We start from the raw sequence: 22,951 nt of genomic DNA, 5'->3' as shown, positions 1-22,951 counted from the left end.
GATGTAAAGTGCACATGCTCGAGGGGATAAAATCAAATCCATGTAATTTTCAAATTCATAATGACATTTAACTGATATAAATCTGTCAAGCTGAACGAAGGCACCTCAGCTAGCTTTCCTACTTTTAAATTTAGCCAATATGCATCCGTAACAACTTGTACAGCATTTTTTGGGAGACGATGGGGGTCTGACCAGAACAAGCCCAACCCTAGTTTGGTCAAACTGTTTTCAACATGATTACACCTTGGGATTTTTCTTATTATGTGTGTACTCAGCAGAGCATCCAACCATATTCTGTATGGGCTAAAAATATCTGTGGACCAAATCCTAATCCAATACAATATTGGTCTTAAGGCAGCTATGTGGGTGATGGAATCTAAATTTAGATCCATCCGAATAGGCAACGTGGGGGAGCTTGCAGGTATTTTTAACAAGGCTTTTATAAATGAATTTTCAGCGAGCTCTAAGTCCCTCAAGTTGCCCTGCCCCCATAGCTCTGCTCCATACAGAGCCCCCCCTCTAGCTTGTACTTTATATATTTCTATTGCGGGAGAGACTGCGAATCTAGGGGATCTCAGGACACCCCCGAGTTATGTTTCAGTCTCATATATGCCTTTGATAAATGGGCCTGCCATTCATGAGTTTCTCTAGTCTGACCCCGAAATAATCAAAATCTGTGACTCTCTCTAATGCCTCCCCATCCAGAAGGATCGTCCTCCTTATTTTATGTTTTTTATCACCAAAGATCATGTATTTGGTTTTTGAGGTATTAACTTCAAGACCATGTTCCTTGCAAAAACACATGAACTTCACAAGTAAACTGGCGAAGCCAAGGGCAGTTTGGGATAGTCACAAAGTGTCATCCGCAAATAGCAAACACAGAATCTTTGTCCCGCCTAATTTTGGTGCATCATTGTCACAGTCCAGTAAGTAAGGGATACAAGCGTTGATAAACATTTAAAAAAGTGTGGGGGCCAGCACACATCCCTGCCTCACCCCTCTTTTAATCAGAATCTCTCTTGTTACCTCCCCATTTAATCCCCATTGAATTTTAGCAAAACTCTCAGCATATAAACTTTTAATTAAGTTTAATAGGGGACTCAGGAATCCAGCTCTGTCTAGTACCTCCCACAATTTACAGCGCCGGACCAGATCGAATGCAGATTTGAGGTCCACAGAGGCCACAAAAAGGTTCCCTGCATCCAGGTCTACGGTCTTCCATTTGATCGTGAGGAACCTAAATATCTGATCGACTGTACTTATCTTCTGTCTAAAACCTGCTTGAAGATCACTGAGGGCTTGAGTCTCTTCTAGCCATTCTTTTACCCTTTTCAGAACCCGATAACAAAATATTTTTTGAAGATTATCCAGAAGGCTGATTGGTCTATAATTTGATGGAGCGGCCATATCCCCCTTTCTGTAAATAGGTACAATAATTGCTCCCTTCCAGGAGCGAGGATAATTTGAACTAGCCAAGACAGCATTTGATGCATTATTAACATAGGGGCAGCACATGTCAAGGTCAGATCTAAACAAGTCAGCAGGTATACCATCCAACCCGGGGGCTTTTCCTGGTTTTTGGGCCGCAATGGCCATCCTAGTTTCGTTCAGAGTAAAAGGAGTCAGGCTGTCAGTGGGACAGGAGTCTAGTCCAAATACAGTACTGCTATTGGAGAAAGCGTCAATTTCAATGTCATACAACGTAGTAAAGTGGCCCACCCAGTTTTCCGGAGGAATATAGCAATCTGGTCTAGAGTTTTCATTTCGCCCATTAAAAGCCACCAAGGACCAAAAACGTTTCAGATGCTTTTCCTTAGCTGCTGTCAGCAAATGCTGCCATGACTCCTCTTCCCAATTATTTTTGCAGGTCTTTATTACACATGCGTACTCACGCCTAGCACTAGTTATCAGATGTCTATCTTTAGATTTAATTGCCTTTAAGAAGCTACACTTAGAATCCCTGCATGCTTTGCCGAACCACCTATGGTGGGGTCCAACTACTGAATGATTATTTTCCCTAACAGTTCTATTAAATAAATCCCTCAAAGTGGAAAAAATATCTATGTGCAAGGCCATGACCTCATTGGGGGAATATAAGCAAGGACCATCCATTAATTGTTGGGTTGATGCTAAGTCAAGCATTTTCCCCCCACTGGGGAGGAAATGGTTTCATAACTATTTTGCATATCTATTTTTTTTTTAAATAAGCCCATCATATGTAACTAAGATTGGGGCATGATCGCTATTATATTGATTTCCTACGCTAATATCTTTAATAGTGTGCCATATCCTCAAATCAATGACCACATAATCTAATATACTACTATAAGACCTTCTGAAAAATGTGGGTTTTGCAGGAGAGTCCGAGGAAAAACGCCCATTTCCTGGGTGAAGACCGTGTGTTATCATGAAGTCTATTATCTGCAAAGCCCTACTACTAGTTTTGGACTGCTTCGTCAGAGAGGAAAAGGGAAGAATATTCCATAATGTGTCTTCTAGATGCGTAATCTCGGAAAATACAGAGTTCGACTCAAGTGACACATTTATATCCCCAGCAACAAAAATACAATGCGATGTTATATAATCTGACACCAAAGCATTCAACACCTGAATAGTTTTTGACAATTGATTAAAAGGACCTGGTCTATTGTAAACATTAACAGATAACAAGGGGAAGCCTCGCTTTTGCGGAATAGATTAAGCCAGTATATCATCTGAGTCCACATAAATTTCTCTAATATTGCCCAGGTCTGAATTTCTTGTCCTTATAATAAGACCCCGCGCCGCTCTCCCCGCCAGGGACGGTCTGGCTTCTTTGCAAAATGAGTTAAACCCTTGTCTAAAAACATGAATAGTAGACCAAGTTTCCTGGAACAAGCAAATAGCAAATTTGTCAATAAACTCCCCCCAATCTGGGTCATCTAATTTGTTGTGAATTCCAGCCAGATTCCATGTCAGAAACTTTGGAGTTAGAGTCGCCAGGGTCCTTCCAGAGGGATGACGAGATACAACATCTAACATGGTTCTTCCTAGGTGATAATCTGACCATACGTGCATTGAGAGCATCAAATGCTGAAACCCTGCTCCTAGGCGAAAGGAACTCTGGATCTGAGACCCCTTCTACCTGCAAGTTAACAATATGAGAAGATCCACTACTATCCCGAGCAATTGCAGACAAAGTCAGTCAATCAATATCTGGAGCAACAGCAACTTGTACCAGCCTCCCTGAATTAGTCGTCACGTTCTGGCAAACACGCTCCTTCTTATTAGCTGACACAGGGGTCTCCTCAGAAGTGGCTAGAGGTTCATCTCTCTCGATTCGAAAGCTATGGTTTGGGGCGGGAGAATTCCTCCTCAATGAAGAATCATTTATAGGCCAACAGCTTTTAAAACAAATATTTATTTGGTCCATCAGCCTGTGCTGTTAGTGGCCTCAAAGTAACACCACTGTCGGAGATTTTTTCCTTGCCCTGGGATTTAACTGACAGGAAGGTGGTGAGTGAACCATTCTTCAATCTTTTCTGGGAGTCTTTCTTCTTTTTAGTCAGCAAGGATTCCACTTCCTCCATCAGATTATCAATTTCGGCAGTTACACAACTAGAGGAAATGTGTGGCGTTTGATGCAATTTAGGAATTTTTGTTTGAACAGTGCCCACCGGTGGACTACCCCTTGCCTTGCGCTTCCCCATTTAGACAAACTTGGCGCTACAAAAACGACTGTGGGGCAAGTTTTAAAAATGTATAGCGCCAAGCAGCAATGCGTTGCAGGAATAACTCATAGTTTAGGGCCGGGGGGGTTGCCCAGCCTGGCCTCAGACGGGCGCACCGTTGGCTAGGGCTTCGCCCGGGTGTGGCCAGTGCGCGTTGCAGGGAGACACGTTGCTATGAGCGCCCGCAATCGGAAGTCCGGCCCCACAGCAGCAAGGATCCCTGGGACAGCAAGTCCCTCCAGGTGAGGTAAGGCACAACAACGTTGCGGGGCGACGCGGCGCTATGAGAGCCCGCGATCGGAAGTCAGGCCCCCACAACAGCAAGGATCCCTGGGACAGCAAGTCCCTCCAGGTGAGGTAAGGCACAACAACGCTGCGGGGCGACGCGGCACGCTATGAGCGCCTGCGATCGGAAGTCCGGCCGCCACAGCAGCAAGGATCCCTGGGACAGCAAGTCCCTACAGGTGAGGTAAGTGCCTATTTACAATTTACCCAGTGGAGATGTTTTGGGAGCAGGTATGGGAGGTTGGATTGAGTTTGCCTTGGCATGTTTCTTCAAATTAAGCAAGTGGAATTGGACACTGTGATTGAACACCTTAGTGTTGATTATGAGTGCATTTCAGAGAAAGTCTCTAGCCTCAAAATGAATTCATGCACATCCTATATTTTCCCCTTACTCCCAAGATGTGTGATGGCCCTCTAAAGGCAGCATGACCTCAAAAAGACGTGAAGCAGTCATGTTTCAATATCTGGGTATTAATACATATAATTCCCCTGAAGACTTACAGGATGGAAACTTGGGTAGAGTGGTTCTGGCCCGCAGCAGTCACTTTGCCTTTTGGCCCACCCTTCCCCTTTCCCTCATGAGACTTGGTATAATGATAAAGACTGTGGTCCTATCCTGTGTAAGGGGGTGTGGGATTTAATAAAATATCCACTTGTCCATGGGACAGGTTGCTTCTGAAATCTACTTATCCTGTAAAGAAATCTACTTGTCCTGTAAAAAAAAAATCTGTTAGTCCCTTCGGAGCCATGGAGTGCTGTGACAAATTATGGCAGCGATCTCATTATGTAAGAGCTCGGATAATAGCCTCTCTGATTATGCCAGTTCTACTACTATAGTAGGGCTTGAATGCTTGCAATGTCAATCCCTACTTTGGCATTTTCCTTATTTTGACACCTTTCTGCAGATCTATATACTTATGCTGGTGTAAGCAGCAAGCAATAGTTCCAGTGCTGGAATGGCTTTGAGTCTGAAAACCAACTAACTTGCATGTTTTAAGGATTTTCATCACCTCTTCTCTAATCTTTTCCCATAATGAGAAAGGTTGGAAATTTACTCCTGACAATGACAGAAGCAGAAGTTCTTCCAGGGTTGGGAAAAAAGTGGTTGGATGAAAAGTGAACTTGTAAACGCTCATTAGATTATCACATGAGCAAATCTAAACATGCATATTTGCTTGTGCTAAAACACAGTTCACAACTATTTTCTAGGAGTATGATTTCCTGCTCTACTTCTGTAAGTTTTTGTGCATTCATGAAAGCCACTAATTCAAAGACATACCATGAGTGCACTTTTGTGACATTTTGTTTTTATTAAACTTCTATTTCTTCCTCTATTGGCTGGCTTTACTGTGAGTCATCGCATTCTTCTCTTCGACAAGGAGCATATTGGCACACAAAGTAGTTTTGTTCAGTGCCAGGAACTACTGTGGCAATCAGTGGCGTAACAAAACTGGAGGTGGCCCCCTGCAAAAAATACGGAGGGCCCTCTTCCAGGCTCACTCAGGGCAGGTGCTGTGCTGATGGGGCTCCCTGGAGGGGGGCTGCGGGGTCTTTGTTACGCCACTAGTGGTTATGAGTGCATTTTTAGAACAAAAACTATTTTTTGTCTTTTTGCTAGTGTTTGTTACAATGGTGAGGGCCTGGCAGCTTCCAGAACAATAAAGTTTTCCAAAAGCTATGTTAAAACAAGACATGCATTGACAAAACCAGAAGACTCAAAAAAATGCCGGATAGGTTGGCTTTGCCAGTGCTTGTTTATTTTCATGCTTCCCATAATCTTGTTGAAAATGGTTACACTAATTTTCCATTAGGAATATTTTTTGGAAATACTAGTATGCATCAACACATTTTACTAAACGACGTTTTAAAGAATTGCACCTAAAATGTTATAGTAGTGAAACGTTCTTTTTCCTACTTGCATTTTTTTCTGAACATTTTATTTTGAAAGCAAAGAATCATCACTCTTGCTTACAAGCTTCTGCAAATATTTGCATCTAATCAGAGAGCATTCTGGGAGCATTATACTTAGCCTCATATTGTTAAACATTTCAAATGTGTGAACACTTTGTTTTTTTACTGGTACCACTGTCAGTAGTGCAGTGTGACCTTAAAAGGTTTATTTACAGCGCTCACCCTAATAATGAAGGTTTTTCATTAATGAAGCAAATACAAGTTCAAACAGCATCAACATACGGACACATATATTAGGTCAACGGCAGAAAGGCCCCTTCTCTCTAAACTGGCCGCCAAAGGGTTTATGCTGCAGGGGGTTGGGTCTACTTGTCTCAGTGACAAAATAAACATGAAAACTTGTTGCCCTTGACCCCAAACAATATGTCCTGGGCATCTGGCGATAGGAATTCCACATCCCTGTGTATATTATTTTATGTTGCAAATCTTCCTTTGCTTATTCCTCATTCCTTCTTTAGGGACCCTGACAAATTACTTACCGCATATGATTTGGGGTGCAGGGAGGCATTGAGTACCTTTGTCAACTTTGAAACTATCTGTAGTGGCGGGCGGCCTTGCCCTCATCGATTCTGAGTGGTATTGTTAGAAATGGGGTCTGTAGTTGGCAGTGGTTTGCACCTTGTTCAAGTAGTGACCCTCACTCTAGTCAGGGAGCCACAAACTGAGATTACCCCATGTCACCCCCTTGGTAGCCTGACACGAGGGGTCAGGCTTATCTCATAGGCAATGTGTATAGTATGTGTACACACACACACACACACACACACACACACACAGAAAAAAAGGACTCCACACAAGTTTTGAAAATCTGCAAATATTTTTCTGAATAAAACAAGAACAAAACGACAACAATCTAACATACAAAAACAAAGATATCATTTTTAAAGAGTTGCAACGAGTCGTCATCCGGGACGATCAATGGTTGTCTCTTTTTAACACACACTACGTGGGATGTGTCAAAAACAAAGACGATGCAGGCCGCACGGGAGATGAGGTGCCGGAAAACAAAGTGACGCGTTAGTTCCTTACTGACAGGGGAGGGGATACGGCAGTTCCTTACTGGCAGGGGAGGTGATGCGTCAGTTCTCTCCCCGCAGGAGAGGGGATGCGCCGGTTTCTGGTCACGTGGCCTTGGCTCCTTGCTGCGGTGCAGGGTCGATGCAAAAATACTGCCCAGGGACGATGTGTGGGAAAATCCAAAAGCACTCTGATGATAGAGACACAGTGGAACAGGCGCTGCGTCGGTCCTACAGGCACTACGTGGATCCTACCACCACAAGGCAGGCGCTCCGCTGATTCCTCAACTACAATACAGGTGCTGTCGATTCTTCTGCCGCAACTCAGGCGATTCACCAATTTTCAGTTGCAGCGATCCGATGCATGGATTTTCTTACTCATCACACCAGTTTTCACTTCCAGGGGCCCAGGGACTGAATTTGCCACCACTTGGCAAGTCAGGACTCTCAGCAGATGAGTCCAGGCACTGGCAGATGAAGTCTTAGATGGCACTGAGACTTCTAACAGGAGGCAAGCTCAGTTCATGCCCTTGGAGAACCTAGGAAAGCAGGCTGTAGAAATCAAAGCCCAGTCCTTTCACTCCCAGGACAGAAGTAGCAAGCATTAGGCCAGCACAACAAAGCAACAAGCAGAGTGACAACTCCTCCTACAGCATCAAGCTCTTCTTCCTGGCTGAATTCCCTTAGTCCAGAAGAGTTCTAAAGTTGCAGACTCAGAGGCCCAATACTCATATTTATTTCTGCTTCTGAAGTAGGCAAACTTCAAAGGGAAGTATTTGTAGAACGCAAGACCCTCCCTTTCCTGCCCTGGCCTCAGACACCGCACATGGGGTTGGAGAATGCTTTGTGTAAGGACAGGTACAGCCCTATTCAGGTGCAAGTGTCAGCGCCTCCCACCACTCTAGCCCAGAAAGACCCATCAGGATATGAAGGTCACACCTCCACTCCCTTTGTGAATTCACTCTGGCCAGTCACACAATCAGCCCAGCTGTCATTCTGAACCAGATGTGTATTCCACACCCAGGCAGAGGTACGGAATGGTTAAGCAAGAAAATGCCCACTTTCTAAAAGTGGCATTTTCAAACTTACAATTTAAAAACCAACTTCACCAAAAGATGTATTTTTAAATTGTGAGTTCAGAGACCCCACCCAAAATCCACATCTCTATCACTCCCAATTGGAAATTACACCTGAAAGCTATTTCAAGGCAACCCCCATGTTACCATATGGGAGAGGTAGGCCTTGCAGTAGTAAAAACCAAATTTAGCAGTATTTCACTATCAGGACATATAAAATACACCAGTACATGTCCTACCTTTTAAATAGACTGCACCCTGTCCATGGGACTGCCATCGGTCTACCTTGGGGTGACTTACATGTACTAAAAGGTAAGGTTTGGGTCTGGCAAGTGGGTGCACTGGCCAGGTCGAACTGGCAGTTAAAGCTGCACACAGAGACACTACAGTGGCAGGTCTGGGAATGTTTACAAGGCTACTCATGTGGGTGGTACAAACAGTGCGGCAGGCCCCCTAGTAGCATTTGATTTACAGGCTATGGGCACAAATAGTGCACTTTATTAGGGACTTACTGGTAAGTCGAATATGCAGATCATGGGCAAACCAATTACCAAACAATTTAGATAGAAAGCACTTGCACTTTAGCACTGGTCAGCAGTGGTAAAGTGCACAGAGTACTAAAGCCAGCAAAAACTAAATTCAGCACATGATCAAAAAACAGGAGGTCAGAGGCAAAAAGTCAGGGGAAACCTGCAGAAAAGGCCATTTCCAACAGGTATTATTTGGCATACCAGCTACAATGGGTAGATCGATGGTTGGCAGGCCATTTTCTTCCTGAAACAGGGCTTGGCATCACCAATTGTAGGATGGCTTATTATATTATCCTTTGTTCTCTTCTAAGTCCTCCCAGTCACATTTTCCTAGGCTGTTTCGGGTGGCTTTATCCTGTCTTAATTGAACCAGAGTGCCTAGCAAGGCAGCATCACCTTATGCTCTGACAGACCCTTTGCTGGGCCTTCCTATTCAATCAGGATGGATGCAATCTGTACAGCTCCAGTCTTGGACAGCCTCTGGTTTATCAACACTAGGTGAACTGTTTGTCAGTAGCAAGGTACTGGATTGTCAGGTGCTTATGACTGATTACGCTCTTCCTGTGGGTCAATTTCTTACTTATGAATGTGTTAAGAAAGTACTGTATGATTTATTTCAAACTCGTTTAGTCACACCCACTACCACAAAGTATACCAGATGCTTCATACCACTGAAACAGGTGGTAAATTGTTTAAGTGGCTGTAAAGAGCCTTTTTTCAGCATTGAGATCAATCCACAGCTTCTCTTCGATGTAGCTAAATATCAGACCTGTCTAAGCCACTTAATGATAGTGAATGGTGTAAAATGTTGGAACATCCTTACAGTTGTCAAGTGCTGTCCGCTTTAAGTGAATTCAATATCTTGAATTGCACCTATCTCGCACCTAATCACATTCATAAATTATTCACAGAAGCAGACTCTAAGTGGCCTTGATGTATGTGGTCAGATGCTGATTTACTGCATATGCTCTGGTCCTGCCCATTTCTCTCTTCGCGCTGTATTGGTTTTACCGAGTTATTAGCTAAAGTGATGGGTCACACCATTACAAATTCTCCCAAAACGGTCCTGCTGGGCCTCTTTCTGCACCTTAAACTTCAGAAAGCTTGCACAAAGTTTATAGATCTGGCTTTACTTGTACTCAAGCACAATAATACTAAATTGGCAAAGAGAGAGCAAGGTTGTGAAAAACTTTAAATGTCAGGAGACAGCTTACTGTGCCGAGACCCGTTTTTGGTCAGCCAACCACCCACTTTAGTTTCAGCGAAAGAAGGGATGTGATGTTCTGGGAAGATTAAATATTGTTCAGCTGATGGAATTGATGATCCTGACAACAATGTGTAAGAGGAAGTCCAAAAAGGAAGGCTTTGCAAAAGTTTGGCTTACTTATTATTGCATTGGTCACAGTCTACGCACTTTGGAAGGAGACATGTTAGCATATTGTTTCTAGTGCTTAGTAGCTGGGACCTAGGACCATATGTACAAAGTATTTTTGTGGGTGGAAATGGCCCGACTGGGCCTCTTTCAACCTCAAAAATGCTTTCACATATGCTCAAGGCACACGTCGCGATTCGGTAACAAATTACCAAATCACAATTTGTGTTTGCAATTCGATATTTGTAAAGAGGGTGTTTGGTCCCCCCCAGGCCAATCCCAAACAATCTGCCTTGCACCAATCCAAAATAACCTTTGCCAATCCAATCCAAAGCAATCTGCTTCACTCCAATCCAAAACAATCTGCCCCACTCCGATCTAACGCAATCTGCCCCACTCCGATCTAACGCAATCTGCCCCACTCCGATCTAACGCAATCTGCCCCACTCCGATCTAACGCAATCTGCCCCACTCCGATCTAACGCAATCTGCCCCACTCCGATCTAACGCAATCTGCCCCACTCCGATCTAACGCAATCTGCCTCACTCCGATCTAACGCAATCTGCTTCACTCCAATCTAACGCAATCTGCCTCACTCCGATCTAACGCAATCTGCTTCACTCCAATCTAACGCAAGCTGCCCCGCTCCATTCTAACGCAAGCTGCCCCGCTCCATTCTAACGCAAGCTGCCCCGCTCCATTCTAACGCAAGCTGCCCCGCTCCATTCTAACGCAAGCTGCCCCGCTCCATTCTAACGCAAGCTGCCCCGCTCAAAGCCAAAACAAGCTGCCCCGCTCAAAGCCAAAACAAGCTGCCCCGCTCAAAGCCCAAAACAAGCTGCCCAACTCCAAGCCCAAAACAATCTGCCCAACTCCAATCCCAAAACAATCTGCCCAACTCCAATCCCAAAACAATCTGCCCAACTCCAATCCCAAAACAATCTGCCCAACTCCAATCCCAAAACAATCTGCCCAACTCCAATCCCAAAACAATCTGCCCAACTCCAATCCCAAAACAATCTGCCCAACTCCAATCCCAAAACAATCTGCCCAACTCCAATCCCAAAACAATCTGCCCAACTCCAATCCCAAAACAATCTGCCCAACTCCAATCCCAAAACAATCTGCCCAACTCCAATCCCAAAACAATCTGCCCAACTCCAATCCCAAAACAATCTGCCCAACTCCAATCCCAAAACAATCTGCCCAACTCCAATCCCAAAACAATCTGCCCAACTCCAATCCCAAAACAATCTGCCCAACTCCAATCCCAAAACAATCTGCCCAACTCCAATCCCAAAACAATCTGCCCAACTCCAATCCCAAAACAATCTGCCCAACTCCAATCCCAAAACAATCTGCCCAACTCCAATCCCAAAACAATCTGCCCAACTCCAATCCCAAAACAATCTGCCCAACTCCAATCCCAAAACAATCTGCCCAACTCCAATCCCAAAACAATCTGCCCAACTCCAATCCCAAAACAATCTGCCCAACTCCAATCCCAAAACAATCTGCCCAACTCCAATCCCAAAACAATCTGCCCAACTCCAATCCCAAAACAATCTGCCCAACTCCAATCCCAAAACAATCTGCCCAACTCCAATCCCAAAACAATCTGCCCAACTCCAATCCCAAAACAATCTGCCCAACTCCAATCCCAAAACAATCTGCCCAACTCCAATCCCAAAACAATCTGCCCAACTCCAATCCCAAAACAATCTGCCCAACTCCAATCCCAAAACAATCTGCCCAACTCCAATCCCAAAACAATCTGCCCAACTCCAATCCCAAAACAATCTGCCCAACTCCAATCCCAAAACAATCTGCCCAACTCCAATCCCAAAACAATCTGCCCAACTCCAATCCCAAAACAATCTGCCCAACTCCAATCCCAAAACAATCTGCCCAACTCCAATCCCAAAACAATCTGCCCAACTCCAATCCCAAAACAATCTGCCCAACTCCAATCCCAAAACAATCTGCCCAACTCCAATCCCAAAACAATCTGCCCAACTCCAATCCCAAAACAATCTGCCCAACTCCAATCCCAAAACAATCTGCCCAACTCCAATCCCAAAACAATCTGCCCAACTCCAATCCCAAAACAATCTGCCCAACTCCAATCCCAAAACAATCTGCCCAACTCCAATCCCAAAACAATCTGCCCAACTCCAATCCCAAAACAATCTGCCCAACTCCAATCCCAAAACAATCTGCCCAACTCCAATCCCAAAACAATCTGCCCAACTCCAATCCAAAAACAATCTGCCCAACTCCAATCCCAAAACAATCTGCCCAACTCCAATCCAAAAACAATCTGCCCAACTCCAATCCAAAAACAATCTGCCCAACTCCAATCCAAAAACAATCTGCTCAACTCCAATCCAAAACAATCTGCCCAACTCCAATCCAAAACAATCTGCCCCACGCCAATCCAAAACAATCTGCCCCACGCCAATCCAAAACAATCTTCCCCACGCCAATCCAAAACAATCTGCCCCATGCCAATCCAAATCAATCTGCTTCACGCCAATACAAAACAATCTGCCCCATGCCAATCCAATTCAATCTGCTTCACTCCAATCCAAAACAATCTGCCCCACCCAAATCTAAAGCAATCTGCTTCACTCCAATCTGCTTCACTTCAATCCAAAGCAATCTGCTTTACTCCAGTCCAAAACAACTAGCCCTACTCCAATCTGCCCACTCCAATCCAAAACAATCTGCCCCACTCCAATCTAACGCAATCTGCCCCACTCCAATCTAACGCAATCTGCCCCACTCCAATCTAACGCAATCTGCCCCACTCCAATCTAACGCAATCTGCCCCACTCCAATCTAACGCAATCTGCCCCACTCCAATCTAACGCAATCTGCCCCACTCCAATCTAACGCAATCTGCCCCACTCCAATCTAACGCAATCTGCCCCACTCCAATCTAACGCAATCTGCTTCACTCCAATCTAACGCAATCTGCTTCACTCCAATCTAACGCAATCTGCTTCACTCCAATCTGCCCCACTCCAAGCCAAAGCAAGCTGCCCCACTCCAAGCCAAAACAAGCTGCCCCACTCCAAGCCAAAACAAGCTGCCCCACTCCAAGCCAAAACAAGCTGCCCCACTCCAAGCCAAAACAAGCTGCCCCACTCCAAGCCAAAACAAGCTGCCCCACTCCAAGCCAAAACAAGCTGCCCCACTCCAAGCCAAAACAAGCTGCCCCACTCCAAGCCAAAACAAGCTGCCCCACTCCAATCTAACGCAATCTGCTTCACTCCAATCTAACGCAATCTGCTTCACTCCAATCTAACGCAATCTGCTTCACTCCAATCTAACGCAATCTGCTTCACTCCAATCTAACGCAATCTGCTTCACTCCAATCTAACGCAATCTGCTTCACTCCAATCTAACGCAATCTGCTTCACTCCAATCTAACGCAATCTGCTTCTCTCCAATCTAACGCAATCTGCTTCTCTCCAATCTAACGCAATCTGCTTCACTCCAATCTAACGCAATCTGCTTCACTCCAATCTGCCCCACTCCAATCCAAAACAATCTGCCCCACTCCAATCCAAAACAATCTGCCCCACTCCAATCCAAAGCAATCTGCTTCATTCCAATCTAACGCAATCTGCTTCATTCCAATCTAACGCAATCTGCTTCACTCCAATCTGCCCCACTCCAATCCAAAGCAATCTGCTTCTCTCCAATCCAAAGCAATCTGATTCTCTCCAATCCAAAGCAATCTGATTCTCTCCAATCCAAAGCAATCTGATTCTCTCCAATCCAAAGCAATCTGATTCTCTCCAACCCAAAGCAATCTGATTCTCTCCAACCCAAAGCAATCTGCGTCACTCCAATCTAAAGCAATCTGCGTCACTCCAATCTAAAGCAATCTGCGTCACTCCAATCTAAAGCAATCTGCGTCACTCCAATCTAAAGCATTCTGCGTCACTCCAATCTAAAGCATTCTGCGTCACTCCAATCTAAAGCATTCTGCGTCACTCCAATCTAAAGCATTCTGCGTCACTCCAATCTGCCCCACTCCAGGCCAAAACAAGCTGCCCCACTCCAGGCCAAAACAAGCTGCCCCACTCCAGGCCAAAACAAGCTGCCCCACTCCAGGCCAAAACAAGCTGCCCCACTCCAGGCCAAAACAATCTGCCCCACTCCAGGCCAAAACAATCTGCCCCACTCCAGGCCAAAACAATCTGCCCCACTCCAATCTGCTTCACTTCAATCCAAAGCAATCTGCTTTACTCCAGTCCAAAACAACTAGCCCTACTCCAATCTGCCCCACTCCAGTCCAAAACAATCTGCCCCACTCCAATCTAACGCAATCTGCCCCACTCCAATCTAACGCAATCTGCTTCACTCCAATCTAACGCAATCTGCTTCACTCCAATCTAACGCAATCTGCTTCACTCCAATCTAACGCAATCTGCTTCACTCCAATCTGCCCCACTCCAAGCCAAAGCAAGCTGCCCCACTCCAAGCCAAAACAAGCTGCCCCACTCCAAGCCAAAACAAGCTGCCCCACTCCAATCTAACGCAATCTGCTTCATTCCAATCTAACGCAATCTGCTTCACTCCAATCGGCCCCACTCCAACCCAAAACAATCTGTTTCTCTCCAACCCAAAGCATTCTGTTTCTCTCCAACCCAAAGCAATCTGCTTCACTCCAATCTAACGCAATCTGCTTCACTCCAATCTAACGCAATCTGCTTCACTCCAATCTAACGCAATCTGCTTCACTCCAATCTAACGCAATCTGCTTCACTCCAATCTAACGCAATCTGCTTCTCTCCAATCTGCCCCACTCCAATCCAAAGCAATCTGCTTCATTCCAATCTAACGCAATCTGCTTCATTCCAATCTAACGCAATCTGCTTCATTCCAATCTAACGCAATCTGCTTCATTCCAATCTAACGCAATCTGCTTCATTCCAATCTAACGCAATCTGCTTCATTCCAATCTAACGCAATCTGCTTCATTCCAATCTAACGCAATCTGCTTCATTCCAATCTAACGCAATCTGCTTCACTCCAATCTGCCCCACTCCAATCCAAAGCAATCTGCTTCTCTCCAATCCAAAGCAATCTGATTCTCTCCAATCCAAAGCAATCTGATTCTCTCCAATCCAAAGCAATCTGATTCTCTCCAATCCAAAGCAATCTGATTCTCTCCAATCCAAAGTAATCTGCGTCACTCCAATCTAAAGCAATCTGCGTCACTCCAATCTGCCCCACTCCAGGCCAAAACAAGCTGCCCCACCCCAGGCCCAAACAAGCTGCCCCACCCCAGGCCCAAACAAGCTGCCCCACTCCAGGCCCAAACAAGCTGCCCCACTCCAGGCCCAAACAAGCTGCCCCACTCCAGGCCCAAACAAGCTGCCCCACTCCAGGCCCAAACAAGCTGCCCCACTCCAGGCCCAAACAAGCTGCCCCACTCCAGGCCCAAACAAGCTGCCCCACTCCAGGCCCAAACAAGCTGCCCCACTCCAGGCCCAAACAAGCTGCCCCACTCCAGGCCCAAACAAGCTGCCCCACTCCAGGCCCAAACAAGCTGCCCCACTCCAGGCCCAAACAAGCTGCCCCACTCCAGGCCCAAACAAGCTGCCCCACTCCAGGCCCAAACAAGCTGCCCCACTCCAGGCCCAAACAAGCTGCCCCACTCCAATCCCAAACAAGCTGCCCCACTCCAATCCCAAACAAGCTGCCCCACTCCAATCCCAAACAAGCTGCCCCACTCCAATCCCAAACAAGCTGCCCCACTCCAATCCCAAACAAGCTGCCCCACTCCAATCCCAAACAAGATGCCCCACTCCAATCCCAAACAAGATGCCCCACTCCAATCCCAAACAAGCTGCCCCACTCCAATCCCAAACAAGCTGCCCCACTCCAATCCCAAACAAGCTGCCCCACTCCAATCCCAAACAAGCTGCCCCACTCCAATCCCAAACAAGCTGCCCCACTCCAATCCCAAACAAGCTGCCCCACTCCAATCCCAAACAAGCTCCCCAACTCCAATCCCAAACAATCTGCCCCACTCCAATCCCAAACAACCCGCCCCACTCCAATCAAAAACAACCCACCCCACTCCAATCCAAAACAACCCACCCCACTCCAATCCAAAACAACCCACCCCACTCCAATCTGCACCACCCCAATCTGCCCTACTTCAATTTTCCCCACTCCAATCCAAAACAATTAGCCTCATTCCAATCCAAAACAATCTGCCCCAACCCACCCTACTCCACTCCAATACATTCAATCCAACCCAATCTAATCCACTACACCCAATTCACTTCATTTCAAACCCCATTCAAATCCACCCTAAATCAATCCACCCCACCCCAATCCAATCATCCCACCCCAATCCAATCTACCCCTTTCCAATCCACCCCAGTCCACCTCACCCCACTCCAATCAACCCCATCCAATCCACCCACTTCAATCAAAGCCACCCCAATCAAACCCACCCTAATCAAACCCACCCCACACAAGTCCAACCCACCCACCCATTTTCAATCCACCCCATCCAGCCCACCCCACTCCAATCTACTACAATCCACTCCAGTTCAGTCCAACCCACTTCGATCTAATCCACTCCAAACAACCTGACTCCAATAAATCTAATCCAACCCGTTCCAATCTAATCCACTCCAACTCACTTAATTCCAAACCGTCCCATTCCAATCTACCCACCCCAATCCAATGTACCCCACTCCAATCACCCCAGTCCACCTTAACTCACCCCAATCCACCCTTTCCAGTCCACCCATTCAAATCAAACCCACCCCAATCAAACCCATCCCACTCCACCCCATTTCAATCCACCCCACTCCAATCCACTCCAATCCACCTCACTCCAATCCAATCTACACCACTCCATCCCAGTTCAGTCAACCCCAGTTTGATCCAATCCACTCCCAGCCACCCCACTCCAATAAATCCAATCCACCCCAATCCAATCTAATCCACCTCAACTCACTTCATTCCGAAGCATTCTATTCCAATCCACCCAACCCCAATCCAATCCACCAACTCCAATCTAATCTAATCTACCCCTCTCCAATCCACCCCAGTCCACAAGACCACACTCCAATCCACCCCTTCCAGTCTGCCCATTCCAATCCAATCCATACCAATCAAACCCACCCTTTACAAACCACTGCACCCACCCCATTTCAATCTACCCCACTCCAATCCACCCCATCTAGTCCACCCCACTCTAATCTACTCCACTCCAGTCCACCCAACTTCAGTCCAATCCACCCCACTCCAGTCCAATAAATCCAATCCACCCACTCCAGTCCAGTCCAATCCACCCCACTCCAATCCAGTCCAATCCACCCCACTCCAATCCAATCTACCCCACTCCAATCCAATCTACCCATCTCCAATACACCCCACCCCAGTCCACCTCATCCCCCTGCAATCCACCCCATCCACTCCACCCACTCCACTTTGTCACACTCCTCCAATTCACTCCACTGTACCCCAAGCCAATCCAACCCACTCTACTCCAATACAATCCACCAGACTATCTCAATCCACTCCACCCTATTTCACCTCCACAATACTGCAGAACACTCTCTGCCACTGAACTCTACAACACTCTCCTACCCATACTAAACTCTTTGACACTCTACTCCAACAAATCCACTCTAGAACACTAGCCCCACTCCACACTAGGACACTCCATGCCACTAACTTTTAGCCATGCTGAACAGCAGTCACACTGGTGTACAGCATGGTAGAAACACATCACCAAGCCAATAGTGGTTGTATAGGCGAGACCTACTGGCTTTGCCAATGCTTGTTATGTATGCAACTGCACCTTGAGGTTAAAAATCAAGATCATGAAGTAGCTCAATCTCGGGTTTTAGAGTCAAGTTGTGTAATACTGTCCATCTAAATACAGGCAGTGGGAGAACAGTGCCACTAATGCCACCTCCCTGACGTGCTTTGCTTCAAAAACTCTGTAATCCAACTTGTCTTCACAGTTTGCACAATTTGCTCATGGTATTTACCGTTTCCTCACAGATGGAAAGAAAACCAGAAGCAGGACAATAGAGCAGAAGGAAAATTCCTTCACCTGCCCTTAAAATTGTGAAAAGCAGCCATGGACAAAGTGAAGGCTGCACAGAAGTGAAGGCAAAGCCAGAAAGCTCTAACTATATCAAATAATGACAAAACCGACTGACACTATGTGCGTCTGATGAATTTAGTAATGCCACCTGAAAATTAGTCTAGTTATCACAAAAAAACAAAAGCTGCTCCAGAGCAGCAGAATTTGTCAGTGTGGAATTAAATATGTTCAAATGTTCCATGGAATGATATGGCAATAAAAGATTAGTTATTTGGTCAGCCGTTGGAAAGACTACCGAACTCAAGCTGCCCCATGTCATGGGACAGTGGCTTTTTCAGTTGTTTTTTTTGTGTCATTTTTTTTAACTTTATATTCTGGTACCTGACGTTCTCTGTTTGCCATTATAAATGCATAACTGCATGCCCCGCACCTGACAAGGTGCATATTAAAGACTGTTGGTGTTAGGCAAGGAGTGCCACCTCTGTGACTCTTTTAGAGTACTTATGATTCGATGCTGGGGGATGGTGGGGAGCAATGGACTTTTCAGAAAAGAAAAGGTAGGGGGTCATTTGGTGAGCTGATCTGACTAGGCAGCGCAGGGGTTATAGTTAGACAACTGTAATTATTAAAGCCAGGAGATTAATTACTTTGACACAGAACACGGTACTGTCTAGTGGCTTTGCACTGATTACCCCCATTGAAAAAAATGAAGGGTAAAGGATTTGCACTATGGAAATCCTTGCCATAACCCCTGAGGAGGACATGAACGGTTTAATTTAATCCTAGGCTATTGTTATCAAAAACAGTTCACAATAAATACACACATACATACCTAGAGGGACTATGGGTCAGCAGTGCTTAATTTGTAAATAAAAACGTGCTGGTGCCCAAAGCTGTCCTCTGAAACACGCGGCTGCTGCAATTAAATGTGCGAGCCCAGAATACTGAGGCAGCAGGGGCCTCTTCTATCTCTTTATAGCTACTCCATGTTCCTTCAGCTCACTCGTGCAGCTTTCTCCCTTTGTGGTGCTTTTTCATTTTTCTCTTCCTCCGTCTCTCCCATATGTGTCTTTTGCTCGCAGTAAATGCTTGAGGGAGAAAAATAAGTGCCGGCCCTCAAAAATAAATGCTGGTGCCCGCACCAGAAACCATCGGCTCAAATTAAGCACTGTGGGTCAGCTCTTTACTGCACGTGGTCTAGTCAATCGTTATTCACATTCTGCTTCAGACCAAGAACCCATAAGCATGAGGAAATGGACTGGGCCACTTCAGCTGATGTATCAATTGTTCTAGGAATGACTGCATTTTTCCTGAGCACATTTGCACGTTCACCTGAAAAGAAGAGCATTTCATTGCCATGGCCAGTACACCAGTCATTTAGCTATGCATTTTCCTCTTTTTACAGTTCAATGTTTATGTCTTTTCAACCTGGCAGCTCCTTAAACAGTGCTGCGAGATCGACCACTTATCACTCTTTTTATCTGAAGTGAGCCACATTCCACGCAGCTGCTGCTTCTAAACTGGATGGCCATCTTGAAATGGTGTTGTCAATACTGTAGCACTATTTTACCATTCATGAAGCATGACGTTAGTCATCTTGGATCAATGTGGTACTCTTTGCACATGTACCATTTCAAGATGGCCTCAGTGTGATGTTTACTGAGCGAACATTTTTAATGATATTGTGCACAGTGTATCTTTGATTAACCGCTCCAAAACTGCAAACACGATGCTTCTAAATGCAGCAGCCATCTCCTACACTATGTAAATTACATTTGAAAGACGGCTGCCAACCGCTGTGTTTAATTTTTATTGCAAACATTTGTTCGCCACATTTAAGCGATATCTTCTTTTTTTTGTTTTTGTCTTTTAATTTATATTATATATGCTTTTAGAGTTTTTGTATTTTATTATGAAAAGGTAAGTTGCTAAAAGCAAGAGAGGCTAATGTATGACTGAATGAATGAATGGATGCAAGGATGAGCAACAGACTGCATGTATGATAACTTCAGTGCCTAAAGCTCCTGATGACTGCAGGGGCACTTTCCATTACAAGGCAGGCCTCTCGACATTGTCAATACTCGTTGCAATAGTCAGTGCATCGACATGTTAAGCAAAAACTGTGTAGGTAAAACGTTGTGACCGCATTTAACATAAAACAATTGAAAAGGAGAATAAAACTCTCAAGAGAAAGGGAAACATTTAAAATAACCATAAAGAGGGTCTTCTGTGGTGCCAACCAGAGCAATCGAGGAAGCATACTCCTGTTATTAACTGACCACAATCACTCATAGCCTTACAAGTGGGCATCCACACGTAGGACCGAAACATTACGCACAGTAATTCAAATACCCTTGCCCATCAGCTCCCACTAACAACTTTGTGCTAAAATTGCACAACAATGGTGTAAGAAATTGGGTTATTAGTTGCAAAGGATGTGAGCCCTGCACAAGTATTAAGACCACAATTGTCTTTTTACTGGGAACCAAGTACCAGATAGTAGCACTTTACTCTCTTAGGGAAGAAAGGCAGATCAGTGCAAGGCCTACTCAGGGGAGTTGGTATAGGCTAGTAATCTTAATTTGCTGGCACAGAACAATGACAATAATTTCCAGTCAGTGCCTTCTATTTTAAAGAAGAAATGTACATTGAAATACAAATAAATATACATTAAGGTAGATGGACATACCTTTGGTGACACCCTCATTTCATAATACACCTCTCATGGTTCTTGAACACCATAACTGTAATGCTCTCAGACGTAATCTCGCACTATAATACAGTTTGGTCATATCACGCAGGCTTACTAGCTTGGTCAAAGGGTCATTACATCAATATATTTAAATCAGGCTTATTGACTGTCAAGGGGTCACCACAGTAATAACAAGAATCACGTTATACTTTAGCCCCATACCAGCACATCATCACCATAAAAAACAAAGGGAACATTATAGTACTTCCCAGCAGTCATTTTAAGGTGAAGGTGTGGAGCAGAAATGGGTGAAGTCACGATGGGACAATCAACATATATTTTTTTAACAAACAAAAAAACTCTGCCCCAAAGCAATTAGCAACAAGAACAAATGTGACTGTAAATCTGTCCTTACTAATGTAATTGGTCACAAATACTGTAATGTAAACTATTTTATGGGTTAAGAGGCCTGCTGCAAAGATCTTTGTGTATCCATCAACTTTCAGGAGATAATAATGGTAAAATAACCTGGAGGGTAATATATTTACTTCTGAAGTGGTATGTGTGCTGATTAGTCAGAATTCGGGTTCACCATAAGTTAACAAAAAGGGGGGATGCGCCTGCTGTAAAGCATACCATGTAACATGCAAGTCATTGATTTGTATTTTATGTAGAATGGTCAGTAGGTTAATGAATTTGTTGAAATACCTGTGTTGCCTTTAGACCATACTTTACAAGTAATTTTAATATAACAAGCAACTGCATGCAATCTGCAAGAATTTTGCTAGTTTCCCCCCTCGAGCTTTTGTTATTCTAAAAAGTTGTTAAAACAGTTCCTCTAGGTAACGATAAAGACACACTACATACATACAACTCCAGACATCGCATTCAGTAGACGCCACTCGTTTTAAATCCCTAACTGGGTTACCCTTTAACACGCTAGCTTAACATGTAAAGTATATGTGTATGGGTGATATGCAATTCCGGCAACTTACAACCCCCTGTCTTCTGTAAAATTTCCTGTATATTGACGAACTTAAACTAAAGCACTCTGACACTATAATGGAGTGAGTAGTGAAATGAAATAAATTAAAGAAACAAGAATAAATTAGCGAATGCTCAATCACTGGTTATTACTGTAATTACTCATACATATTCCTCTGACATTCTTACACATAATGTATATATCTTACATACAGCTGATTTCAAACGGGCCGACCAAGATCTGTTTCAATTATAGCAGATGGATTTGAAATCCAGCAGGATCCCCTCATTTTCGGCACTGGAACTTCTAAAAATAGCCGGTGAAGCAAATAGCTGGTGAAGCTTTCATTTAACTAAAATATTCTAGGACTAAAACTAAAATAATAAACAAGCCCCCTAAGTATTCTAGGAAAAGTTGCACGTTCCCTAAATATCTAGGATGACATTTAGAATCGTACGTATGCTTCCATATGTTCGCCAAACTCTGCTTCCGTAACGGCGCACCGACGGGCATGAAACTCAAATCTGCGATATGTACGCCGACCGGGGGTAATGCTTGCTAAGTCCGTCAGCAAAGGTTGAGACAACATGATGACGGTCTATCCCAAGGGTAGGCCAAAATCCACAGCCAATGTACATACCACTTTAAGGGCCGTTTATAAGTTGAGTAGTGGGAAAATCAGAGCATGTTCTGATATAGTAAAGCAGTCCCTTGTTGGTTAGGTGTAGCTCAAAGAAAGAGCACCCGGTTTCCTATGTAGCAGGTGGAAGGGCCGTAAAATTAACGAGAAGAGAGGAAATATATTTCCACTGTGGAAATCTGCCAATCGTTACTAGCACTAAGCAAGCAGGAGTAAAAGCTGCCACCAAGATAAGTACATCCTCTACTTACACACACAGCCCGCGACTTGAACCTCATACTCCCCATAATTAATCTCTACAGAGTTGACGTTTGGTCTTTTTCGTTTCCGGGTCACATGACGACCAATCCCGCGGCTGAACATATTTTAACACTGTCTAGGAATGAGAGGGTGCGTAATGCGTAAGGTGGCGTAGGATTGGAGCATTAGCGGCACTTCAACCAGCCATCCACGTGCTGCACGGATTTCCGAAGTGCTCATTGGCTGTAGAGTCAGGGAACTGTCTTTCGGTGTATGGATAGCATTATATCTGTAGTTGTACTCTACCCGGTAGTACGTTTTGCTTGACTAAAACTTAG

General features: G+C 44.8%; 1 protein-coding gene across 1 annotated transcript in view; it reads right to left on the bottom strand.

The window, feature by feature from the left end:
- The window catches only part of LOC138261635 (zinc finger protein 721-like), a 91,387-nt gene extending 68,652 nt beyond the window's left edge, over positions 1–22,735 (bottom strand). Inside the window, exon 1 of the mRNA XM_069210771.1 lies at positions 22,625–22,735. The gene's annotated coding sequence lies outside the window, so the exon portion shown is untranslated. The remainder of the gene's footprint in view (positions 1–22,624) is intronic.
- Positions 22,736–22,951: the final 216 nt, after the last annotated feature.

The sequence above is a fragment of the Pleurodeles waltl genome, chromosome 10, assembly GCF_031143425.1.
Source record: "Pleurodeles waltl isolate 20211129_DDA chromosome 10, aPleWal1.hap1.20221129, whole genome shotgun sequence".
In the NCBI taxonomy this organism is placed as follows: Eukaryota; Metazoa; Chordata; class Amphibia; order Caudata; family Salamandridae; genus Pleurodeles; species Pleurodeles waltl.
The sequence above is the reverse complement of the archived record's forward strand: the minus strand, read 5'-3'. Positions and strand labels throughout refer to the sequence as shown.